Source organism: Lithobates pipiens, unplaced genomic scaffold, assembly GCF_037356315.1.
Source record: "Lithobates pipiens isolate NorthernLeopardFrog02 unplaced genomic scaffold, aLitPip1_a1.2 Scaffold_13, whole genome shotgun sequence".
In the NCBI taxonomy this organism is placed as follows: Eukaryota; Metazoa; Chordata; class Amphibia; order Anura; family Ranidae; genus Lithobates; species Lithobates pipiens.
Window position 1 is genome coordinate 192,918,379 of NW_027507718.1, and position 26,229 is coordinate 192,944,607.

At 44.5% G+C, this 26,229-nt stretch overlaps 1 protein-coding gene across 2 annotated transcripts in view; it reads left to right on the forward strand.

The window, feature by feature from the left end:
- Window positions 1-6,686: 6,686 nt before the first annotated feature.
- Window positions 6,687-26,229, forward strand: part of SBNO2 (strawberry notch homolog 2) — a 163,969-nt gene continuing 144,426 nt past the window's right edge. For both annotated transcript variants that reach the window (XM_077476054.1, XM_077476053.1), the window contains exon 1: window positions 6,687-6,932. The gene's annotated coding sequence lies outside the window, so the exon portion shown is untranslated. The remainder of the gene's footprint in view (window positions 6,933-26,229) is intronic.

A 26,229-nucleotide genomic window follows, 5' to 3' on the forward strand; every position in this document is an offset into this window, starting at 1 on the left:
CACAAGGCCAAGTCCACCTGTCATTGGCTACAGCAGAATAAAGTGAAGGTTCTGGAGTGGCCATCTCGGTCTCCTGACCTCAATATCATTGAGCCACTCTGGGGAGATCTCAAACGTGTAGTTCATGCAAGACAGCTCAAGAATTTACAGGAACTGGAGGATTTTTGCCAAGAGGAATGGGCAGCTTTACCATCTGAGAAGATAAAGAGTCTCATCCACAAATATCACAAAAGACTTCAAGCTTTAATTGATGTTAAAGGGGACAATACATGGTATTAAGAACTGGGATATGTAAACTTTTAATCAGGGACATTTTGGTAGTTTCTGTTGTGATTATGATTTGAAAAGAATAAACATGCCATTTATTGATAATAAATGGCTTCAGCCAAACACTAACCATGAGTGAAAGAAAAGTTTCTGTGTTATCATTCATATTCTCTGAAAAATGGCCAAGAAATCATAAATTTTGCCAGGGTATGTAAACTTATGAGAACAACTGTAAGCACAGGGCAATTGGGTACAGTAGAAAATATTTGAAAAAGGCCTATGAAAAAGTATGCTTGATGAGAAAGGATGCACTGATTTTCGATTCAATAAAAAAAAAAAAAATGGATAGTGAAACTACACGAACCATAATCCGATATTCAAAACATCACCACTATGTACAAGAAATCCTGAGAAAATGTTGGTATCTACTGATATGTGATGAAATATTCAGTGAATACATCATTCTCAGGAAATTCCCAGGAAATCTGAGGATCCCGAATTTCACAATAATAAACTCCAGCACAGAACAGACGTCCATTCGCACAGGTTTGAGATCCTCAGGTTTGCTGGGAAAAAAAGTCCAGGGACACCCTTACCAAGGCAAGTGCTCCTGAAGTTGGGGTGTAAATGTGTGATGTTCACATTTCTACACTATTTTGTAGTGTGATCTTTAAAATATGATATAGCTGATTAGTTTTCCATTATAAAGCTTTGTGAGGTGTGTGTGTAATAGTTTCATAGCATTGTAAATCGTGTTGCAACGTGCATTCACCTTCCTCCTCTAACACAATTGAATATTTTCATTCTTGGAAGGAGGTGGGAATATCTTTCTTGGGGACCTCTTCCAGCACTTCCTTATTTCCCAATTCATTGAAAAATTCATGTACATTGTCTGCAGCCTCCTGGTATACCCAAGTCACAGGTCCCTGGAGAGTACAGGGTACTCTAAGGTCCATGCGTTGTGCCACGGGGGGGGGGGGGGGGGCTGGGTGGGTGTCTATTCATGGCTTTTGCAGGTGCTCTCCTGATGATGTGTTGAAGCTCCTCCACATGGCACCCCTCCAGTCCCTGTCAAAGTGCTAACTACTACAATGATTCTGTGTTTACACAGGTATACAGATATACACCCATCAGTCATAACTTTATAACCACTAAAAAGCTTAGGTGAATGACATTGATTATCTAATTACACTGGCATCTGAAAGTAAGTAGATATATTAGGTAGCAAGTAAACATACTGTCTGTGAAGTTGATATGTTGAAAGCAGAAAACAAGGGAATCACAGTTTGTTGTCTAAAGCAGTGGCCATCAACCCTGTCCTCAGGGCCCACTAACAGGCCAGGTTTGCAAGATAACTGAAATATATCACAGGTTATATCATTTGCTTCTCAGTGATTGCAGTATTCTAGTGTGCATCTCCCCAAGGTAATGCATAAAACCTGCCCTGTTAGTGGGCCCTGAGGACAGGGTTGATGACCACTGGTCTAAAGGGCTGCGTAGCCGTGTCCTGGTCAGGGTGCCCATGCTGATCCGTATCCACAGCCAAAAGCACCTACAATGGGCACACGAGCATCAAAACCGGACCACAGAGCAATTGAAAAATGTGGCCTGGTCTGGTGAATTAAATTTTCTTTTACATCATACGCATGGCTGGGTGCGTAGCTTACCTGGGGAAGAGATGGCATCAGGACACAGCATGGGAAGAAGGCAAGCTGCTTTTGGTAGTGTGATGCTTTGGGCAATGTTCTGCTGGGAAACCTTGGGTCCTGCCATTTATGTGGATGTTACTTGACACATACCACCAACCTACACTATATTGCTGACCAGTTGCCTCTTTCCATCAGGATAATGCACCATTCCACACTGCAAAAATGGTTCAAGGAATGCAACAGAGAGTTTGAGGTGTTGACTTGGACTCCAAATTCCTCCAGTTCAGTAATGAAGAATCTGAAGGAATTCCCGTGTGACGCCATCTCGGCCTGGACAATGACAGCGACTGTCAGGGAATTCTTGTGAGATGTTTGGCTAATGATTATGCGCATGTGTGCACAAATCTTTGTAGAAGGGTGCATGGGAATGTGCGGGGGAAAAGAAGGGGCCAATCTCAGTTCCTCATCAAATGGAAGGGCTACGGCCCTGAGGATAATTCATGGGAACCTTCCTGGAATGTTCAGGCTCCACGGTTGGTTTGAGCTTACCTCCATCTTCATCCTGAGAAGCGTTCCATAGTGGGCATCTGGAGGCTGCCCTTAAGGGGAGGCAATATCAGGGAATTCCTGTGAGACATTTGACTAATAGATATGCGCACCTGCTAGTTTTTCAGGCAAGCCCCATCAGAACTTCCATTCTTCTCTATGGAGCAAATCCATTCCGCCAAAAACAGACGAATGGAGTCAATCGGATGACAGTCGGGTGTAAACATACAGGCAATCCATATACATCAGGGAAGTCCATAGAAGAGAGCGGTCTGTGTCTCTGCATGAGTTGGTTGGCCATCCAGCCCCGCACGTAATCCATGTAGGCTGCGGGCAGGCAGCGCTCCTACAGGCATCTCCTCCTCCTCTGTACGTCTCCTCCCTCCTCCTAGGCATCCAATAGGGTTGCCTGTCCTTTCAGGCAATGGGGTGACGGGTCTCAGGACCCACTTCCTGATTGGCCAGGAGGGGGATCAGTGTGAGAATAGCGAATATGCATTCGCTATTTTCACACAACTGGGTGGGCTCGGAGCACAATGCTCTGCACACCCTTTTTTGAAGCCTATTATAGCATCCGGCTCTAATCACATGCCTCAACACCCCCCCCCCCCATTGGAATCCATTAGGGCTGTTTTGGTGGCAGAAGGGGGACCATTTCAATATTATGTGGCCCTATGTAAGTATGCAAAAAAAAATGTCCGAGGTGCAGCTTTAACCACTTCAGCTCCGGAATGTTTTACCCACTTCCTGACCAAGACATTTTTTGTGATACCGCACTGCGTCGCTTTAAATAAGAATTGTGTGGTTGTGCGACGCCGTACCCAAATAAAATTGATGTCCCTTTTTTCCCACAAATAAAGATTTGGTGGTATTTGATCACATATGCGCTTTTTATTTTTTGCGCTATCAACAAAAAAAGACTGACAATTTGAAATAAAAAACAATATTTTTTACTGTTTGCTATAAAACATTCCCAATAAAATTTAAAAAAAAAATCAAATTTCTTCAAAAATTTAGGCCAATATATATTCTTCTACATGTTTTTTGTAAAAAAAAATCCCCCCAAAAAAATCCCAATAAGCGTATATTGATTGGTTTGCACAAAAGTTATAGCGTCTACAAAATAGGGGATAGATTTAGGGACTTTTTTTTAATTGCAGTATGTGCAGCGGCTGACTTTTCATTTCTGCAGCGGTGGGCAGACCTCTGCTTTAAGGTTAAGGGCTGGTTCACACCACAAAAACGCACTCCAGATCAGTTACGGATTTTCTGCATGCATGTTTTTAGCGTGTTCCAGTGTGTTTTTGATGCGTTTCTGGATACATTCCAGGTGCTTTCTTTCCCCCACTATACTAGGGTCCAGTGCGTCTTTGATGCGTACCAGTGCATTCCAGTGCGTTTCACTGGGCTTTTGATGCATTTTATTGCGTCCCAGTACAGTTCAGTGTAGAAAAAATGCAACATGTTCTACTTTTTTTTTGCAGGAACTAGAAATCCCTGGAACTGACTGCACTGGTGTGCCATTAGAAACTATAAAATGTACTTTCCATGTGTTTTTGATGCAGAAAAAAATGCACTGGGCTGCATATGGTGTGAACTGGCCCTAAGAAATAAGAGAGGGAAAAAATGCACTGGACTGCATCAAAAACGCACTGAAATGCATCAAAAATGTGCATGCAGCAAAGCATCTGGAACACATCCGTACTGCGTTTCTATGGTGTGAACTGGCCCAGAAGGAAAAGAGAGATCCGTGATTCAGCTAAGCTGAATCAAAACATCGCTCCTTCCCTTCCTGACAGATACGCCGTTTGCCTTGTTTACACAGGCAGGCGGCTGATCCATCTCTCCTGTGAGCGATTGGCGGGTCGCAGTGGCCATCGCGGCTCCCAGACCCGCTGATTGGCTCCCATTGTGTCCAATCACAGTGGTAACAATGCTCTGGCATCACACCCAAAAGCATGTGCACAAAATCACGTGCCTGTACGTGATTTTGCAGTAGGCGATCCGGAACTGCTTAATAAGCGGACCTTTCATTTAGACACAAGGTCCATTTAGGGCTGCCACCTATCTGAGATTCCGGGTTTTGAATCATGTGTCCGGGGTTTCAGTCCACCTGAAACCCGGACACATTATTAAGACAGGAATGTGGCTTGCAACAGGGCTTGACAGGAGGGTGAAGGGGAAATATTATTCTGTTTGGAGTGCCCAAAGGTGTTCCAGGTCTGTTACAATCTTATAGTGTATATTAACCGCTTCCCGACCTCCTCACACAGATATACTGCGGCAGAAGTGACACGTACAGGCAGAATAATGTACTTGTATGTTGCCCTTTAAGAGGGGAGCTCCGTGAATGTGATCGTGGGTCCCACGGACTCGATATCCATGGGGATACCCACGATCGTCTTACGGGGAGGAAGAACGGGGAAATGCTAATGTAAACAAGCATTTCCCCTTTCTGCCTAATGACACTGATCACAGCTCCCTGTGATCAGGAGCGGTGATCAGTGTCGTGTCACACACAGCCCCTCCCCCCACTGTTAGAATCGCTCCCTAGGATACACTTAACCCCCTTAACCCCTAAGACCCCTTTCACACTGGGGCGTTTTAGCGTTAAAAAAAGTGCCTGTAAAGTGCTTGAAAGAAGTCTCATCTGCAATCCCAATGTAAAAGCCTGAGTGCTTTCACACTGAGATCCCTTTTACAATGGGACGTTTTTCAGGCACTTTAGCTCTAAAAAAAGCGCTTGTAAAGCGCTTGAAAGAAGCCGCAACTACAATCCCAATGTGAAAGCCTGAGTGCTTTCACACTGAGGCGCTGCGCTGGCAGGGCGTCAAAAAAAGTCCTGCAAGCAGTTTCTTTGCAGCGCTTTTGGAGCGGTGAATACAATGTTCCTAAAGTGTCCCTTCTTATTGAAATCAATGGAAAGCGCCTGCAAAGCACCTGAAAAGGGCCTGCAAAGCGCTTTTGGCAGCAGCGTTTTGTGGGCGCTTTTAACCCTTTATTTGGCCACTAGCAGGGGTTAAAAGCGCTCCAATAACGCTCGAAAAAAGCTGGTAAAGCGCTGCTAGTTTAAGCGGCACTTTACGAGCATTTTTCGGGTGCTTACATTGTGAAAGGGCTCTTAAAGCACTTGGGCTTTCACATTGGGATTGCAGATGAGGCTTCTTTCAAGCGCTTTACAGACACTTTTTTTTAACGCTAAAGTGCCTGAAAAATGCCCCAGTGTGAAAGGGGTCTAAAGTGCCACTTAGTGGTTAACCCCTTCACTGCCAGTCACATTTACACAGTAATCGATGCATTTTTAATTGCACTGATCGCTGTATAAATGCCAATGGTCCCAAAATCGTGCAAAGTGTCCAATGTGTCCGCCATAATGTCACAGTCCCGATAAAAATCGCTGATCGCCGCCATTACTAGTAAAAAAAAATAATAATAAAAATGCCATACACCTATCCCCTATTTTGCAGCTATAACTTTTGTGCAAACCAATCAATAATAAAAGTAAAGTGCTAAGTAAACTGTCGGCGCTATATAAATCCTGTATAATAATATAATAATAATAATCGCTAATTGTGATTTTTTTTTTTACCAAAATATGTAGAATACGTATCGGCCTAAACTGAGGAAAAAAATTTTTTTTATATATTTTTGGGGGATATTATAGCAAAATGTAAAAAATAATGTGTTTTTTTTCAAAATTTACGCTATTTTTTTGTTTATAGCGCAAAAAATAAAAACCGCAGGGGTGATCAAATACCAACAAAATAAAGCTCTATACGTCGGAAAAAAAAGGACGTCAATTTTGTTTGGGAGCCACGTCACATGCCAGCGCAATTGTTAGTTAAAGCGATGCAGTGACGAATCGCAAAAAACGCTCTGGCCATTGGCCAGGGACTTAAGTAGTTAAAAAAAATTCTGTGCGCCGCTAATGTGCTTGCATTTGGCTTGAAGAAAAAGTGTCAACCCTAAGTCCATTAGATGCCAGATTGTGTAACAGTAAGCTTATGACAATTGTTATTTACAAGAAACTGTATCTGTAATAAGTGAAAAACACTTCTATCCCTTGAAATAAATAGGTAAGCATGCAGTGTTCGTCTGAGGTGTGAGCTAAGTGCCAAAGAATGCCTCCGTGACGCCAACGTGACGTCACACCAGGGCACAGGACACTCCAGTAACCAGGGCGCCCTAGCTTCACGCCCAATGATGTCACAGCCGGAAGTTCGTGTACGGTGGTTACAGGAAGCAGGAAGTACGGAGAGGAAACCTGGACCTGGGGTATACGGCTTCGAGACCGGAAGAATAAGCAGTAATAGAAAAAAAGTTGTAAACAAACAAAAAAATCCCGGCAGAGTGTGCCCATGAGCGGAGGGCCATGTTAAGGGGGGTTTAGACTGGCGGCCCAGGCGGAAGAGTTCGGTGCGAGGGGAAGCCTCGGCGTTATCGTCCCGGAAGTCAGAGGCAACATCTGTGGTAAGAAATTTTGGGAAGCAGCTGTCCTGACGGGGCTGCGCGGGGGGGTACAGGAGCTTTGTGTGTGAGGGCAGGCTGGGGCTTGTGGTGCCACAACACGTCCTCTTCCGGAATCTATGGATCAGGTAGTGGTGAGGATGTGGCAGGGCGCTGCTCTGTGTATGTACAGACTCCACATGTTACTCTATGGTGTGCTTTACAAGGGCCAGGAAGTGGAAGGTGATAAAAAGTATATAGAAATCCAACCAATAACAGGGCATAATGAGCACGGTAATGTAATTTCAAACGTATTTTTAAGCCCATTGATTGTTTATAGAGTATTTGGTGATCCTGCCTTGAAGGGCCTTGTTTAAAGTGGATATAAACCCTCACATATAAAGTAAAGTGAACAGCCTCAGATGATACACACAAATGGAACAAATCCTCCTACATAAGTTTTACATGCATATCTGCTGTCTTCATCTTTATATACTGTTTAGAAAGCACATATCCTGTTAGAATTTTCTCTTCCTGATTCACCTGTGGGTGTGTATTTCTTGCCATACGCTGTGAGGCAGCTGTTTGGAGGAAAGGCACACCCACCCTCTTCTAGGGGCGCAACTGATCAAAAAAACTCACGGATCGGATCGTTCCTAGGATCAGAGTCACGGATGGGATCATTTTTCGGATCAGCAAATAATAATTGAATTTGCAAAAACCTGTGAAAATTCCACAACCATATAGTCCCCACTGTAATATCCACGCCATCTCTCCCCCACTGTAATATCGACGCCCTCTCTCCCCCACTGTAATATCCACGCCATCTCTCCCCCACTGTAATATCGACGCCATCTCTCCCCCACTGTAATATCGACGCCATCTCTCCCCCACTGTAATATCGACGCCATCTCTCCCCCACTGTAATATCGACGCCATCTCTCCCCCACTGTAATATCGACGCCATCTCTCCCCCACTGTAATATCGACGCCATCTCTCCCCCACTGTAATATCGACGCCATCTCTCCCCCACTGTAATATCGACGCCATCTCTCCCCCACTGTAATATTGGCTAAGCATGGCTGGGTATCACCAAGTATGGCAGGGTGTTGCAGGGTATTAGAAGAGTATGGATGGATGTGACTGCAATTGTCACAGAGCAGCGCTGTGGGCACTACAGATCCAGCCCACAGCACTGCTTCCATCCGATCTCCCCCCCCCCCCCCCCCCTGTACAGATCAGTACACAGAGGGGAGAGGTGAACCAGCGTCATGACATGACGCTGGTTTGTTTACAACTTATCGCTCCATCATTTTGACAGAGCAATCACATTGTAAACGGCCGTCGGGTGTACCAAGATGGCTGCCGCTCCAGAGCTAGGCCGAAGCCACTGCCTTTCCTAAGGCCGAGGCAGCGGAGCACTCCGCGGATCGTGGTGTATGCCAATCCAAATAGGTTGACCCGTTCGGAGACAATCCGTTGCACCCCTACCACTTTTCTGGGGACAACCCAAATCGTTTGATTTTCTATGATAATGGTAAACAGGACAAATAGAGAGGATGAGTCTCCCTAACCGGGGCACAGACAGCAATAAAAGCTGACAGGGCTTCTAATCCCTCTCCACTCTATCCAAAACTAAAACAAAAAATTTGCCTTTAGTTGTACTTTAATGTAAAATTGTCAAAACCGTTTAGAGATTTACAAAATAATATAATCGCTTTGGAATGTTAATACAGAATTGGGGTGTAGTAAGAATATATGATGCATGCAAATGAGTACTTCAGATTAGCTGACCACACATCAGCGGATACTTGGTAAAGCAAATCTGCATTGCTTTAAGATTGAATTGCCTCCTTAGTTCTTTGTCATTTGCATAGCCAGTTTTCATTGTCTTAAACAAGTCTTGTAAAAAACAAACAGAATCTTGCAAACTACCATGTGAAGTCTTGTGTTGTCATGGGAAAATAATACTTTCTTAGTTCCTTAGAATTTTGTCTGTACACTGTCTGTCATTGTATGCGTATGTACGCTGCCATTGTATGCACATTTCAGAAACAGGTTGACATCTTCCTGTATGTTTTTCATAGCATAGCAGTGAATGGGGTTCCTGAATACATTTTAGTCTTTACAAATCTTTAAATGTTTTCACCTATCAAACTTTAAAATGGTCAGTGCCTTTTGCATCTTTGTACTTTCTGCACATTGGAACATTTTGACTTATAGGAGTACCTTCAGACATAACTGCTTCTGCTACAGTGTCAAAGTTGTATACTTGTTTTTATGTGTGTAGTGTAGTTATTTTCCATTGCGATAGATATATATTTATTTTTAGTATAAAAATTAGACAAATACATGCATTTGCTTCTGATCAGCCAATGCATTGGCAAATCAGTGAATGTGTCCTGTGATTTATTTGAGGACTGTGATGGATCATATGCCCATGAAGTATATGATCAACAATAAAAAAATTTCTTTCAGTTTGGATAGAGTGGGGAGGAATTGGAAGCTTTAGGCAGGCCACACATAGTTCAAATTGCATATGGGCAGGCTGACTGATCAACTTTGGTACAACCAGCATGCTGGGTTTTACCTGCAATTATCGCTAGTGGCTGCTATAGCCACTAGCAATAGTCACTGTCTAATCCCAGTGGGGATGGATTTCCCTACAAGGAGAAGATAATGGTGTGACGGGAGTGATTATGGCATCAACATTGTCTGTGTTCTTGGGGAGAATTGAGCATATTTCTTCCCTGCCGCCCATGGCTCCGTGTTTGGCCGGCCTTAATGCACATATGTCAAACACAAGGCCTGCGGGCAAAATTTAATCTCACCAGGGTTTGGCATGTGGCTCCCGCACTAGGTTTTGTAGCTGAATCATGATGGAACTCTATTCTGCTACCTCTGGCTTTCACCCTCCGCTCTCCAATGTCACTTGTAATCACAGAAGCCTTCTGTGTTTACAAGGGACAGCTTTGCTCTCAGCAGCTTCCAGGACTAACAGTTCCCTGAACACACTCGCAGCGGGACAAGGCAGAGACAGATCTCTAGAATCTGAGAGCGAGAACGATCTGCCTGGAAAATAAGTCATCTACACATGGAGGTACAAGAACTGGGCCAGGTAGGGGAGAGAGATACATGGAAGCTTTGGGGGGGTTGCATAATGTACACAGCACACCCCTGAGCTTTGCAGTCTGTACGTAACGCACTCCTAAACCCTGCACTCTGTACACAGCACACCCCTGAGCTCTGTGGTCTGTATTAGGACTAAAAACAACTAATCGATTAATCGACAACTAACCGATTAATCGACAACTAACCGATTAATCGATTATGAAATTAATCGATTACTATTTTCATAATCGGGTAATCGGCCAGTAACATAATGGGGTTAAAAAATAAAATAAAAAATTAGCCCTTTATAGTACAAAAAGAGCAAATAATCGCTAATGTAAATATTACTTTCACAGTTCTACAGTAAAAAAAAAATTAACCCCTTACAGTAGTGATCATCTGCTTTCGTTTTTATGCTATAAAGAGCTCATTTTAGTTTTTTTAACCCCGTTATGTTACTAAACATCTTAGACCTGGTTCACATCTATGTGTTTTTTGCAGAAACGCACTACAGTTCATTTACACTATTTCCTATGGGACATGTTCACTCAAAACGGTGCTTTTTTGGTTCAATATACTTCAATAGAGAAGCTGCAGAGAAGCATGTAATGCATTTTTGCAGCAATTTGTGGTTTTTATTCTGCCCAACAACAAATTTTCCAAAAAAAAAGCAAAAATGCAAATCGCAGCAAAATCACGTGTGCAAAAAAACAAAATGCACAGCAGAAACGGATCAAACACAAATGGCATAGGTGTGTACCGAGCCTTACGCTGGCCACACCGATCAATTTTCAGACAAGAATATTCAGAAGAAAAATCTAGGTACAGTCGCTGAATGAAAGCATTTTAAAAACTCTTACTTGTTTTTAACATTCTGTTTTTATGAAAGTAATTTCTGAATGAAAACCACATACACTATCTGAAAATTTATTTGACCAAGCAGTTTTCTATTTCCAAATTTCCCCATCACTGTGGCTGAAAATGAACGATTTGACCCCACTAACGATTAGAAAATAGAACATTCTTAAAATGAAATTTTTTTTTTTGAAGGAAGACTTTGTTTTTAATTAAATTTTTTTTTAAATTTTGGAGTCTGATGATATTTACCAGATTCACCCTCTAATCGTGAATATACAGTATATCTCTTCTGTCTGTTATTCTCAGAGTGGATTAAAGATTTTGCTCCCTAATCATATAGTTGGTTATTTATATTTACCACTGCATAGAGACATTTAAGAATAAAGTACCTTTTTTTTTAAAAACTTGACATAGTAACTAACTATACATCACATTTTTTTTTTTTTAAGGTTATTAACCGATTAATCGAAACAATCTGCCAACTAATCGATTATGAAAATAATCGTTAGTTGCAGCCCTAGTCTGTATGTAACACACCCCTGAGTTCTGTGGTCTGTATGTAATGCACCCCTGAGCTCTGTGATCTGTATGTAATGCACTCTTGAACCCTGCACTCTGTACACAGCACACCCCTGAGCTCTGTATGCAACACACCCCTGAGTTCTGTGGTCTGTATGTAATGCACCCCTGAGCTCTGTGATCTGTATGTAATGCACTCTTGAACCCTGCACTCTGCACACAGCACACCCCTGAGCTCTGTATGCAACACACCCCTGAGTTCTGTGGTCTGTATGTAATGCACCCCTGAGCTCTGTGATCTGTATGTAATGCACTCTTGAACCCTGCACTCTGTACACAGCACACCCCTGAGCTCTGTATGCAACACACCCCTGAGTTCTGTGGTCTGTATGTAATGCACCCCTGAGCTCTGTGATCTGTATGTAATGCACTCTTGAACCCTGCACTCTGTACACAGCACACCCCTGAGCTCTGTATGCAACACACCCCTGAGTTCTGTGGTCTGTATGTAATGCACCCCTGAGCTCTGTGATCTGTATGTAATGCACTCTTGAACCCTGCACTCTGTACACAGCACACCCCTGAGCTCTGTATGCAACACACCCCTGAGTTCTGTGGTCTGTATGTAATGCACCCCTGAGCTCTGTGATCTGTATGTAATGCACTCTTGAACCCTGCACTCTGTACACAGCACACCCCTGAGCTCTGTATGCAACACACCCCTGAGTTCTGTGGTCTGTATGTAATGCACCCCTGAGCTCTGTGATCTTTATGTAATGCACTCTTGAACCCTGCACTCTGTACACAGCACACCCCTGAGCTCTGTATGCAACACACCCCTGAGTTCTGTGGTCTGTATGTAATGCACCCCTGAGCTCTGTGATCTGTATGTAATGCACTCTTGAACCCTGCACTCTGTACACAGCACACCCCTGAGCTCTGTATGCAACACACCCCTGAGTTCTGTGGTCTGTATGTAATGCACCCCTGAGCTCTGTGATCTGTATGTAATGCACTCTTGAACCCTGCACTCTGTACACAGCACACCCCTGAGCTCTGTGGTCTGTATGTAATGCACTCCTGAACCCTGCACTCTGTACACAGCACACCCCTGAGCTCTGTGATCTGTATGTAACACACCCCTGAGCTCTGTGATCTGTATGTAACGCACTCTTGAACCCTGCACTCTGTACACAGCACACCCCTGAGCTCTTTGGTCTGTATGTAACACACCCCTGAGCTCTGTGATCTGTATGTAACGCACTCTTGAACCCTGCACTCTGTACACAGCACACCCCTGAGCTCTGAACTCTGAACGTAGCGCATCTCAGGAGCAGCCACCACTTTGAGAGCAACCATAAAATTGAGTTTGACACCTCTGCCTTAATTGATTGCTTATCGCAGTCTGGTGCCCCATTCGAGATATTTACCTCTACATCCTGTCCTGCTGCCAAGGTTTTACCAAAAAGATGAGAAAAAGTCTTTAGCAGAAACACAGAAAACATTTTTTTAGTACCGTAGGTGAAGGCCAGAAACCCTGTTGGCTTAATTGTTGCAGATTTTTTCCTCATTTTACTATTCACTATTTAGCTGCAGATTATAGTTCTGGTAATTTTCATGTTTTTGGGAATGTATAGGCTTTCTAGGAGACTTTGGTTTTGCTGTTGGGTTGATGGTATCTTTGTGTATGTTGTATGCAACAGGTATGCTTTCACCTTAGGTAAAGATGTTGGCAACTGGTACAGAAACATTTCCTAAAATGTTTTTAAATGTATGTGTCCTCTGCACAACATTGCCTATCTAGGCAAAATAACAGTTTCCAATGTATGCGTAGCTATCTCTCCATTATTGATTGAAGGGTTTCATTCCCTGGGCTCTATTTATATGTAGTAAGCTACTTGGACCACAGTTAGTTTCTGTTTCTGTTCTACACGAACACACCCCATACAGGTTCTGGCATCAGGTTACAGCCAACAGGCATATGTACAAGAACGTTTGTGCGTGCGTATATTACTGTATGTACGCCATGTTCACTCTCTGGCCTACAAAGAGCAAAAAGATTAACCGCCTATGGACAATTTATGTTGATTTCTAGTCAATGCAGTTTGCTGTCACTTTTTAATCTGAATTACAAGTGGCCTATGTTTGTGGACTGCCTCTGTAAAGGACGGAGCCTATAGAACACCATTAAAGTGTTCCAGACTTTCAGCTGGTCCAGCACTTTTTAATCCCGAGTAGTGAAAATATTCAATTCTGATTGGATAAATTAGACCAGCTTGATGACATGCCGCAATTTTTTTTTTTTTTTATGTTTGTGGCTGATGTTGGCCAAATACAGACATATTTTTTTTTAATGCTGTCTCCCTTTGGTTTTCTGATAACAAAACCGACTTTCACAACAGTCATGTGACCTGAAGTGCATCCCACTGCCTCCTGATCAGAAGCTGTGAGACCCAGGGCTGTCTTAGACAACTCAGTGTGCTGTGAAGACTCAATGAGTGTGCTCTCAGCACACAACCTAGACTACTATGGTTTCATGTGTGGCAACTGGACTTTAAGGCCCACTTTCTCCTGCCACCCCATGTATGCCATTTGTTGTCAGGAAGAGGTTAAAGAGAAGCTCCAGGCTCCCTCCAAAAATTAAGTCGGCAACTACAAATACTATCATTTTCACCCCCTATCCCTAACTCACAATGTAGCACTCAGTCAATAACTCCATTGAAACGCTGTTACATCAGGGTTATGGGCTGACCAGAAAGAGGCTGGCAACAGATGGAACTGGCTGGCACTGACAGGTGGCACTGGTTTGGAACTGGCAGGTGACACTGGTTTGGAACTGGCAGGTGGCACTATTGACACTGGCAGGTGGCACTGGCGGTGGCACTGATTGGCAGGTGGCACTGGTTTGGAAGTGGCAGGTGGCCCTGGTTGGTGATGGCAGGTGGCCCTGGTTGGCAGTGGCACTAGTTGTCACTGGCAGATGGCACTGATTGGTGGTGGCACTGGTTGGTGTTGGCAGGTGGCACTGGTTGGCGGTGGCACTAGTTGGCACTGATTGGCGGTGGCACTGGCAGGTGGCACTTATTGGCAGTGGCACTGATTGGCGGTGGCAGGTGGCACTGATTGGTGGCACTGGCTGGCACTGGCAGGCACGTGGAACTGCCAGATGGCATTGGCAGGTGACACTGGTTGGCATTGGCAGGTGACACTGGTTGGCATTGGCAGGTGACACTGGCATTGGCAGGTGACACTGCTTTTGAACTGGCAGGTGGCACTATTGGCACTGGCAGGTGGCACTGATTGGAAGGTGGCACTGGTTTGGAAGTGGCAGGTGGTCCTGGTTGGTGGTGGAACTAGTTGTCACTGGCAGATAGCACTGATTGGTGGTGGCACTAGTTGGCACTGATTGGCGGTGGCACTGGCAGGTGGCACTGATTGGTGGTGGCACTGGTTGGTGTTGGCAGGTGGCACTGGTTGGCGGTGGCACTAGTTGGCACTGATTGGCGGTGGCACTGGTTGGCGGTGGCAGGTGGCACTGATTAGTGGCAGGTGGCACTGGCAGGCACGTGGAACTGCCAGATGGCATTGGCAGGTGACACTGGTTGGCATTGGCAGGTGACACTGGCATTGGCAGGTGACACTGGTTTTGAACTGGCAGGTGGCACTATTGGCACTGGCGGTGGCACTGATTGGAAGGTGGCACTGGTTTGGAAGTGGCAGGTGGTCCTGGTTGGTGGTGGCACTAGTTGTCACTGGCAGATGGCACTGATTGGCGGTGGCACTGGTTGGTGGTGGCACTGATTGGCGGTGGCACTGATTGGTGGTGGCACTGGTTGGTGGCAGGTGGCACTGGTTGGCGGTGGCAGATGGCACTGACGGTGGCACTGACGGTGGCACTGGTAGTGGCAGGTGGCACTGGTAGTGGCAGGTGGCACTGATTGGCTGTGGGACTGGTTGGTGGTATTGGCGGTGGCACTGGTTGGCACTGGTGGTGGCAGGTGGCACTGATTGGCGGTGGCAGGTGGCACTGATTGGCGGTGGCACTGGTTGGTAGGTTTCACACGGAGCACTCTGTTACTGAAATGTAACAGAGGAGCTGTCAGATTTGAGCTTAATGTCGCGGTGGGAGGGTCCCGGCCGGGGTGGGCGGGTCCCGACCGTGGTGGGCGGGACTCAGCAGCTATCAAACACCGGCCAACAATTGGGCTGCTTAAGAAAAGGGTTGGCTGGTGTTTGATAGTTGCTGGGTCCCGCCCACCCCGGCCGGGTCCTGCCCACCCCGACATCAGGCTGAAATCTGACAGATCCTCCTCTCTCCGTGGCTTGTCAGTTTCACACACTTAGGGAGGAGGACGGCAGTCAGTGTTAATGCTGCTGCATGTCTGGGGCATCAATAGTGAGTGGGCTGGTGGCAGCTTAGGCGCCAGGTTGTGACTTCTGGTCACATTGGCGACCTGGCGCCTGGGGTTTGTCGAGCCCTGCTGGAAGTGAAGCCTTGTGGCTGCGCTTTGTTAATGGTCATGTAGTCTTCTAGGAGGAGGGGGGGGTGCTGCACTTCCAGCTCAGATCAACACGGGGCATCTGACCAGAAGTGGTAGCGGATACCTGTCAAAACCAAAAAAAGTTTGCCAGTGGAGGTGTTTGGGTGGGGATGCAAACATGCAGAACTTCCCCTTTTAGGAGAAGCCTCGCTTTAACGTTTGATCTGACCTGAACAAAAGTTTGCCAAAAATTGCGTGTGTGTCTACTTGATTGGATGTAATTTGACAGCCGGTTCACACAGGGGCGACTCGTCAGGCATCTTAGCCGCCTGACAAGTCACGTCCCGTTCTGTGCAATGGAACCGCTCTAATCGGAGAGACTCAAGACGCTCTGACTTAGAAAAAGGTTACTGTACGACTTTTGGGGTGACTTGCATTGACTTCTATACAGAAGTCATTTTGCAAGCCGCCGCTAAAGTCTGATCCCGGTCGCCTGAGGCAGTTGCGCTGCAAGTCGTGCTGCCTCATTGTGAACGGGCTCTCAGTGGATAGGTCTAGGTGGGCAAATTAACACTGGAATGGACAGCTGCCGAGGCGCTTTACCGCTTCGTGAGCTGTCTGTTCCCAACTTGGTAGGGGGCAGTGTGGTGCGCTTTTTACCACATCACACACTCGGTTTTTTTTTTCTTTGGACTTTTACAAGCTTTATTTCAAGTGTACGAAAGTACACTTCATGTCGCTGTACAGCAGCACAATGCGCTGCTGTACAGTGCTGTGAGATTCTGTACAATGTGCTGGGATGATGCATTACAGCGTGAATGGGACGCCCTTAGGTCTGTTTCGCAATGCTGCAATGTGAAAGTTGTGTTATTTCATGGCTGCAAATTTGCGGTAATTTTTACTCCATTTTGTTGCGATTTCAGGGAATGCCTGTGTAAACTTGAGGTCCATTGACTTCAACTCCCATTTAAAGTCAGACCAAAGTAGTACAGGAACTACTTTGAAGTCGCACAGATATGAATGGTACTCATTGGAAAACATAGGGTACGACTTGTCATGCGACTTTGCAGTCCCCAGTTGCAGGACGTCGCACAAGTGTGAAAGGGGCCTTAGACTTTCACAGTGTGTTGTTGATACATTTTTTTTTTTTAATTTTGTTAATCCAAACAAATTCTAACAGAGCAAATAAAATAATATACTCCATACATCAAGTCAATACTCAAGTCATATTGTAATTGAAAGTTGTTAAAAAAAATTACCTTTCCTTTTCAATCTGCAGCTCTGTAATTTTCTGTAAAATGCAATATGGCTACCTGGAGGTGTTCTGTACGCCCCCCACAGATGCAATTTCATGCTTGTGTGATTGGCTCACTGAAATGTTGTTTTTGGTGATATACATCTAAAGGGATACAGACCAGAGGTCGACCGATATATCGGCCGATATTTACCGGTCTTTAATTAATCGGCATCGGCCGATTGAGCTGATAAAAAGGCCGATTTAGAACTACAGCGGGACTTGGAAATGACTTCTGTAATGGAAGTCAATGTACTTGTCTCCTCTCTGTGCAGTCTGCCAAGAAAAGAGCAAAAAGATACAATGTTTATACTTGAATGACCTCAGTGTGTAGAGTTCTCAGTTTAACCATTTAAAGACTAAATCTTTTCTGACACTTGTTGCTTACAAATAAAAGTCCTGTATTTTCTGCCAGAAAATCACTTAGACCCCCCAAAAAATTATATATATATTTTTTAGCAGAGATCCAGGTGAATAAGATAGCGGTTGTTGCAATATTTTATGTTACACGGCATTTGCGTAGAGGTCTTTCAAATGCAATTTTTTGGGGGAAAAAATACACTAAATGATTTAAAAAAAAAAAAAAACTAAAACAGTAAAGTTAGCCCATTTTTTTTTTTATTTTTTTTTTGTCCAAAAGTTTTGACTACCTGTTTTTATTTATAGGTTTTTTTTTCTTTTTTTATCTAGATCATACATACAAGTAAACTGATTGGAGGTTTGTTTTGATTAATAAATGTTTAAATGTAAGGCATTTTCTGTTTCACTTATGAAGACTGCTTTCACACTGGAGCGGGCAGGCGTTGATGGTAAAACGCTGCTAGTTTTAGCGGCACTTTACCATCATTTTAGCGGTGCTATTCGGCTGCTAGTGGGTAGCATATAATCCAGCTAGCGGCCGAAGAAGAGGTTAAATGCGCCCGTGAAGCACCGCTGCCAAATCGCATTGCATGCGCTTCGGCAGTGGTGCCCATTAATATCAATGGGCAGGAGTGGTGGAGGAGCGGTATACACCACTCCAGAGGTGCTGCTTGCAGGACTTTTTTTTTTTTTTTTTTTTAACATCCTGCCAGCGCATCGCCTCAGTGTGAAAGCACTCCGTCTTTCGCACAGACTGCAGGGGAGCCGTTTTGCAGGCACTTTACAGGTGCTATTTTTAGCCCAAAAGCGCCTAAAAAACGCCCCAATGGGAAAGGTGTCTGTTAGGGGATAAAAAAAAAAAAGAAAATAAAAAAAATCGGCCTAACATATCGGCCCAAAAAAAATCGGCATCATATATCGGCTATCGGCTGCCATGATTTCTAAATATCGGCATCGGCCAGAGAAAAACCCGGTCGACCTCTAATACAGACCCTGCCACTTTCCTCATTAGAACCCTGGAAATGATATGTGCCTAGGGTTACTTGTTTTTGAATTCTTTCTGCTCCTTAAAATGCTAAAAATAAAAACATTTTTTTCTTGACTGAAAGTATATTAAAGGATGGCCATGTGGCCTGCTGCCCTGCGACACAGTTTTCTCCCATATGCGGTGTCTAGAGGCGGTGGGTGATACCCTTGTCACAACATTAGCATTGATATTAGAGGACGATTATGACTCATGTTTTGCCACTGTGCTCATATATGACTTTTCCTTGTAAGGTACAACAGAAATGTACCAATGTTTCTTATTCCTTTATTAAAAACTCAATAAAAACCTATTAAAAGATAGAACCCTGGAAATGTAGCAGCCGATTAATAATTGTAAAATCCCTCTCATACAGATTCACTGAGCACAAGCAAACGGCTAATTCTTCAGAATAACAAACGGTAGGAATATGCAAAAAAAAATGTTAAAATCCTTGCAATGTACATAGATCTTCCAGAGGGGAGAGTTTTTTTCACAACTAAAGCAAAACAAAACAATTGCGAGGTCGTGTGACAAAGTTGACATCCTTTTTTTTCCACAAATAGTTTTTTTGGTGGTATTTGATAACCTGTGGTTTTTATTTTTTGTGCTATAAACAAAAAAAAGAGCGACAATTAAAAAAAAAAAAAAAAAAAAAATATATATATATATATATATATATATATATATATATATATATATATATATAATAATTTTTTTTGCTATAATAAATATTCAAAAAAATTATATAAAAAAAAAAACGAACTATTTTTGGTAAAAAAAATTGCAATAAACGTATATTGATTGGTTTGGGCAAAGGTTTATAGCGTCTACAAAATAGGGGATAGATTTGTGGCATTTTTATTATTGTTGTTGTGTTTTTGTTTTTTTTAACTAGTAATGGCGGCGATCAGTGACTTTTAGCGGGATTGCGGTGGACAGATCAGACACCTAACTGACATTTTTGACACTTTTTTTTGGGAACCAGTGACATTATTACAGTAATCAGTGCTAAACACCTGCACTGTTATTGTACTAATGACACTGGCAGGGAAAGGGTCATGTGCGATCAAGGGGTTAAATGTGTTCCCTCTGTGTGTTTTTTAACTGTTTGGGGGACTGTGTGGCTGGGGAAACACATTCATTTTCCTGCATAGTAGAAAGACAGGATTTGTGTGATCTCCCCTGTCTCAACAGAGATTTGCCTTGTTTACACAGGCATATCCCTGATTAGTCACCACGGGGAACGATCGCTGGTGGTCGGCTGACATAGAGTCCACGCACGCCAACAAATCGCTGTATACGAGCCGACGTACAATGATGCCGATTTGCAGGATCGAGCCATGTTGCCGCAGTTAAACTGTGGCGGCTGGTCCTTAAGCAGTTAAAATGTTAATAAACCCAAACCCCAAAATGTAACATATAGCAGATTATCAGTGCTTTAGATGTGGTGACTGCATTTGTTTTTTTTTGTTTTTTTTTCCATTTTGTTTTTACCTGATGATCTGGCCAGTAACACATCTCCTGTCTTAGGGTGCCTATGCTTTGAATGAAGACTCAACAGGTCGACCAAAGATGTTGAGTGCACATGCTCAGTGTTATATCCAGAGGTTGTCTTTGTAATTATAAAGTTTGGGAGGTCCAAGTAATTTTCTAGCAAAAAATTATGATTTTAAACAAGTTTGAAAAATAGGCTCGGTCCTTAAATGGTTAATGGCTGTGTGTTGAGTTATTTTGAGGGGACAGCAAATTTACACTGTTATACAAGCTGTACACTCACTACTTTACATTGTAACAAAATGTAATTTATTCAGTGTTGTCACATGTAAAGGTAGAATAAAATATTTACAAAAATGTGAGGGCTCTACTCACTTGTTAGATACTGTATCTGTCCATGCTCACATTATTTTCTGCACAACACTGCACATGTAAGGTGTGAATAGGGCACATAGAAACATTTTTTGTGTGTCACATTCACACCATACATATGCGGTGATGTGCAGAAAAATGCAGCTCAACCGACATGGTTTCATTAAGTCCTCAGCCTGTTTATTTATGATAAGCGTAAATCACAAATAAAATTATATTGCTTTTGCTTTCATATTTAGTTGGCAGTAACCCTTTTGAGTCAAATAGAAAGTGATTTGACATTGGTTGTCCAACTAACTGGTACGTGGCTTTAGAAACCGAGGGAGAGAAACACAGCATAGTTAAAAATAAAAAATCCCCTTGAAGTTTGTTCCACTTCAGTCTAAGATGGCACAATTCAGTAAAAAAAATTCCACACTTCTGTCTAATTTATCAGGATTTTCCTTCTCCCTTTGCATATGGGATAGGGCCTGAAAGAGTTAAGCCCCGTACACACTGGCAGAATGTCAGAAGACATTTGTTGGTGAAAAAAAGATAATGGCTGACATTCTGCCTGTGTGTATGTTGGTCTGTCCGACAGAAGCTGGACAGTTTCTGTCAGATGTGCATGCTGGAAAATCAACAGCCGATCGACTCTCGATCAGCTATCTTAGCCAATGGCAGAGAGCACTTATCGGAGTGTTCGGGGGGGGGGGGGGGGCACCTGTCAGAACACAACAGCTCGGCGGGGAAGGTCGCTGAACTAACCTCACATGGTTAGTCTCTGACCGGAGCTGTCAGTGTTGCGACCTGGCGCCTGGGTTTCTCTTTCGTTTCTTGATTGACACAGCACCTTTAATCTTGACCTTAAGGTTATATCGCCACCTTTAGGAGAGGACCATGCAGAACACATAAAAACAGCAAAGCTGTACAGTACCGCCCAGGGGGGTGGTCCTACTGGCTATAACCCCTCACTCTGCAGCTCCGTGTTTTTTCTGCCTAGTCTAGGAGAAGGACCTGGCTCGCTGTGGGGACCATTGGTCCTTGGAAGTTTTTTCTTTTTCTGCTGTTTTTGTTTCCTGTGATCTACAATCAACAGCCGGGCTGGGTGACAGGCTGGATAATATAGATCCTGGTAGTCTCCCCAGCCTGGCCATTGAGCATGTGCAGACATTAGCTAACTGGTTTTGTCAGGCTACAAGATAGTTTCTTTCTTGTCCGCCAAACAGATTTTTTTTTTCCCTCCAACCTTCATCTTCTGCCGGCTCATCGGGAGGCCCTGTCTGGGGCAGTACAGGACCTGCTGCTGCGTGGGGTGATAGTAACTACCGCCGCCAGACAGGTTTCAGGGATTCTATGCCAATCTATTTGTAGTCCCAAAGAAGGAAGGGGTCCGTTCGGTCCTGGATCTCAAGGCCCTCAACTGCTTCAGGAAGGTGCGAAGGTTCAGGATGGAATCTGTTCATTCCGTGGTTGCTGCACTCCATCAGGGGGATTTCTTGGTGTCTTTGATCATCAAGGACGCATACTTGCATGTCCCCATATGCGTCAGGCATCAGAGGTTTCTACGTTTTGTGGTCGGGGGCGAGCACTACCAATTTGTAGCTCTCCCCTTTGGCCTAGCGACCGTGCCAAAGGTCTTCACCAAGATGCTAGCCCCAATTCTGCCGTTGCTAAGACAACAGGGGTCGCAATCGTGGGGTTACCTGGACGATCTTCTCCCTAGAGCAGCTTCTGCCTCAGTATTAAGGGAGGATGTGGAGATCACCATACAGACTCTCCGGGAGTTTGGTTGAGTGTTGAACCTCCAGAAGTCGGTGTTGGTGCCGACTCAGCACCTGGAGTACCTGGGGTTGATTCTGGACTCCAGAGGTGAGAGTTTTTCTCAGTTTGAACAAGCGGAAGACTCTTCAGTCGGCAGGGGTGGGTTGTCGCTGCATTTTTTGCTTGCGAGTTCTGGGACTCATGGTATTCACTTTCGAGGTGGTACCATATGCCCGATTCCTATGCAAATCTCCGACATCCCTGGATTGTCAAATTCGGGTGAGGTCTGCAGCCATTCGGTCCGGGAAGTCGTTCCTTCCTCTTCATCGGACAGTGATCGCAATGGACGCCAGCCTGACCGGCTGGGGGGGGGGGGTTTGGGGTGTACAGTCGGCCCAGGGTCGCTGGACACAGGAAGAATCCCGTCTGCCGATCAATGTGCTGGAGCTTCGGGCAAGCGGTGGCTCTCCACATGGTCGCAGAGGCTACAGGGGAGTTCGTTCAAGATCCAGTCGGACAACGCCACGGCGGTGTCGTATGTCAACCATCAAGGAGGGACAAGTAACTCAGCTGCAGCACTGGAGGTTGCTCACATCCTACAGTGGACAGTGTCTTGTTCCCGGCTCTGTCAGCCGTATACATTCTGGGCGTAGAAAACTGGCAGGCGTCAGCTGCTGGACCAGGGGGAATGGTCACTGCATCCGGAAGTATTTTGGCTCATTTGCCTATGGTGGAGCATGCCAGATGTGGATCTCTTGGCCTCTCGGCTCAATCGGAAGGTACAGAGGTTTGTGGCCAGATCAAGAGATCCCTGGACAGACGCGTCAGACGAGTTGGTGGCTCCATGGGGGCACTACTATTGGCTGATTTATGCTTTCCCCACCACTCAGACTCCTACCTCGTCTGCTATGCAGAGTGGAGGCCGAGGGGATTCCGGTGATTCTGATTGCCCCAGATTGGCCTTGACGTCCTTGGTATGCCGACATAGTACGAATGGTGGTGGATGTTCCTTGGCAGCTGCTGATGCGGGAGGACCTTCTGTCTCAAGGTCCAATATTTCATCCTGCTTTACCATCGCAGGTTTTAACGGCATGGCTGTTGAAAGACGGGTGCTAAGGGATCGAGAACTGTCGGCTACGGTAATCTCCACTATGCTGAGGGCGCAGAAGTCCCCTTCTCTGAAGTTTTATTATCGTATGTGGAAGGCCTACATCTCCATGTGTGAGGGGATGGGGTGGCGTCCGCGTACATATTCAGTTTCCAGGATCCTGCTGTTTTTTGAATGAGGAGTGGATCAGAAACTTGCATTAAGCACCATTAAGGGGCAGATATCAGCTGAGGCTTTCTTTCTGTCAGTAACCTTTCACGACTCACTCATTGGTGAGTACATTTGTTCAGGGGGTTTGACATGTGGCCCCTCCGGTATGATCACCGCTGCCTCCATGGGATTTGAATCTAGTGCTCTTGGTGCTTCCGAAAACGCAGTTTGAAAATATTAGGTAGATTCCCTTATTGATACTCTCTCAGAAAGTAGTCTTTCTAGTGGCTATTACATCTGCAAGGCGGGTTTCTGAGTTGGCGGACTTGTCTTGCAAGTCTCCCTACTTGATCCTCCACAAGGATAAGGCGGTGCTGCGCCCGCAGCCTTCGTTTCTTCCAAAGGTTGTTTTGGCCTTTCATTTAAATGAGGACATTGTGCTTCCGTCCTTATGTCCTTGCCAGTCACACCCCAAAGAGGTTGCTTTGCATTCTTTGGATGTGGTCCAGGCTTTGCGGGTGTATCTGTCTGCTACAGCTCCTTTTCGGAAGTCGGACTCCCTGTTTTTATCGGTGGCTGGTCCAGAGATGGGCCTGGCAGTCTCGTCGGCCACCATTTCTCGGTGGATCAAACAGCTCGTGGTTCAGGCTTATAATAAGGGGGTGGGTGCCCCCCTTTCCTTTCACCGCACATTCTACGAGGGCAATTGGTGCCTCCTGGGATTTTCAACATCAAGCGTCTGTTTCCCAGGTGTGTAAAGCAGCGACCTGGTCGTCCGTTCACACTTTCACTAAATTTTACAGTGTTGATGTGAGCGCATCTTCGGATGCATGCTTCGGCCGCAAGGTTTTGCAGGCGGCCGTTTTAAGGTTGCAACTCCTCCGTTGAGGAGTTCTTTTTGTTATGGGTGGAGTTTTTCTTTCTGTTCCCACCCCTCGTTTTTGACACTGCATAGGGATGCCCCTAAGGTCAAGATTAAAGGTGCTGTGTCTGTCAATGAATGAAAGAGAAAATAGGATTTTTGTACTCGCCGTAAAATCCTTTTCTCTGAAGTTCATTGACGGACACAGCACCCACCCCACCTATTCATGTTTGTACTGCTTTTTGACAAACTGAGCTGCTGGTAGCAGAGTGAGGGGTTATAGCCAGTAGGACCGCCCCCTGGGTGGTACTGTACAGCTTTGCTGTTTTTATGTGTTCTGTCTAGTCCTCTCCTAAAGGTGGCAATAAAACCCTAAGATCAAGATTAAAGGTGCTGTGCCCGTCAATGAACTTCAGTGAAAAGGATTTTACGGCGAGTACAAAAATCATATTTTTGTCGAGCCCTGCCCTAATATAGAGGAGGCCTCCTGGGGGGGCAGGGTATCCACCTCCCCATTACCTAGGCGATTCAAGCAAAAATTATTCCCCCTATGCCCCCTCCACAGTCTTCGGGGACTTGTCATAGGTCCCAGAAGACTGCTGGACTATTCACAAAGTGCAGAGCTGCTTGCTCACACATGTGCAGTGGGCACCTGACTGTGAAGCCACAAGCTGTCGCATTTGGGTGCCCACGGTTGAGATGTCGGGGACAGAAACCGATGGAAAGAATGGCTCTGGTGAGCTGGAATGTGGAACAGGTGAATGTTTGTTTATTAAAAGTCAGCAGCTACAGTTTTTTATCTGCTGATTAAGAGACACAAATATGACTAGAGCGCCTCTTTAACCACTTAAGACCCGGACCAATTTGCAGCCAAAGGACCAGGCCCCTTTTTGCGATTCGGCACTGCGTCTCTTTAACTGACAATTGCACGGCCGTGCGAAGTGGCTCCCAAACAAAATTGGCCTCCTTTTTTTCCCCCCACAAATAGAGCTTTCTTTTGGTGGTATTTGATCACCTCTACGGTTTTTATTTTTTGCGCTATAAACAAAAATAGAGCGACAATTTTGAAAAAAATTCAATATTTTTTACTTTTTGCTGTAATAAATATCCCCAAAAAATATATAAAAAAAAAACATTTTTTTTCCCTCAGTTTAGGCCGATACATATTCTTCTACATATTTTTGGTAAAAAAAAATCACAATTAGCAATTATTGATTGGTTTGCGCAAAAGTTTTAGCATTTACAAAATAGGGGATAGTTTTCTAGCATTTTATTTAATTTTTTTTTTTTTTTTTTTTAACTAGTAATAGCGGCGATCAGCGATTTTTATTGTGACTGCGACATTATGGCGGACACAAAGGAAATTTTTGATCATTTATATAGTAATTATAATTAATTAATAAAGTAACATTCTGTTGGCGGGTGATGATGCAATTCTGCTACAGCTGAGCTTAAGCGAGGTGGGCTCTGTTTTACTGGCTGCTGTTCCAGCATTACCAAAAAATGGGTTGATTGTCACTTTTATTTTTTGTATGGTGCTCATGCTTTTACCAAACCTGACTTCTCATCTGCAACTAGAACTTCATTGTGTGAAAACTCAGTTAAAACTCGGTTATTTTGAGCTTCCATCCAGGAGGGAGCAGGATTGTTGACTTTTTGCATCTTAATATTTCCCTGCTTTCTCTAGGCTAAAAGCCACATAAATATAACAAAAAGTGTGTCAACTGTAAATCGGCCTCTTAGATGCTTTTGGCAAGGCTCTACACAAGAATTATGTTATAGTATTTTCAGGGTCTGAGACTGCTTCCTTTGTGAAAGATTTTATGAATTCCTTGCAAAGCAAAGTGGTCTTGACGTTTTGCGCCTTTAAGTCGGCCATAGAGGATTTGAATCATGTATGGGCAGGCTGAATGTACCCAATTATATTGAACGATTAACTTG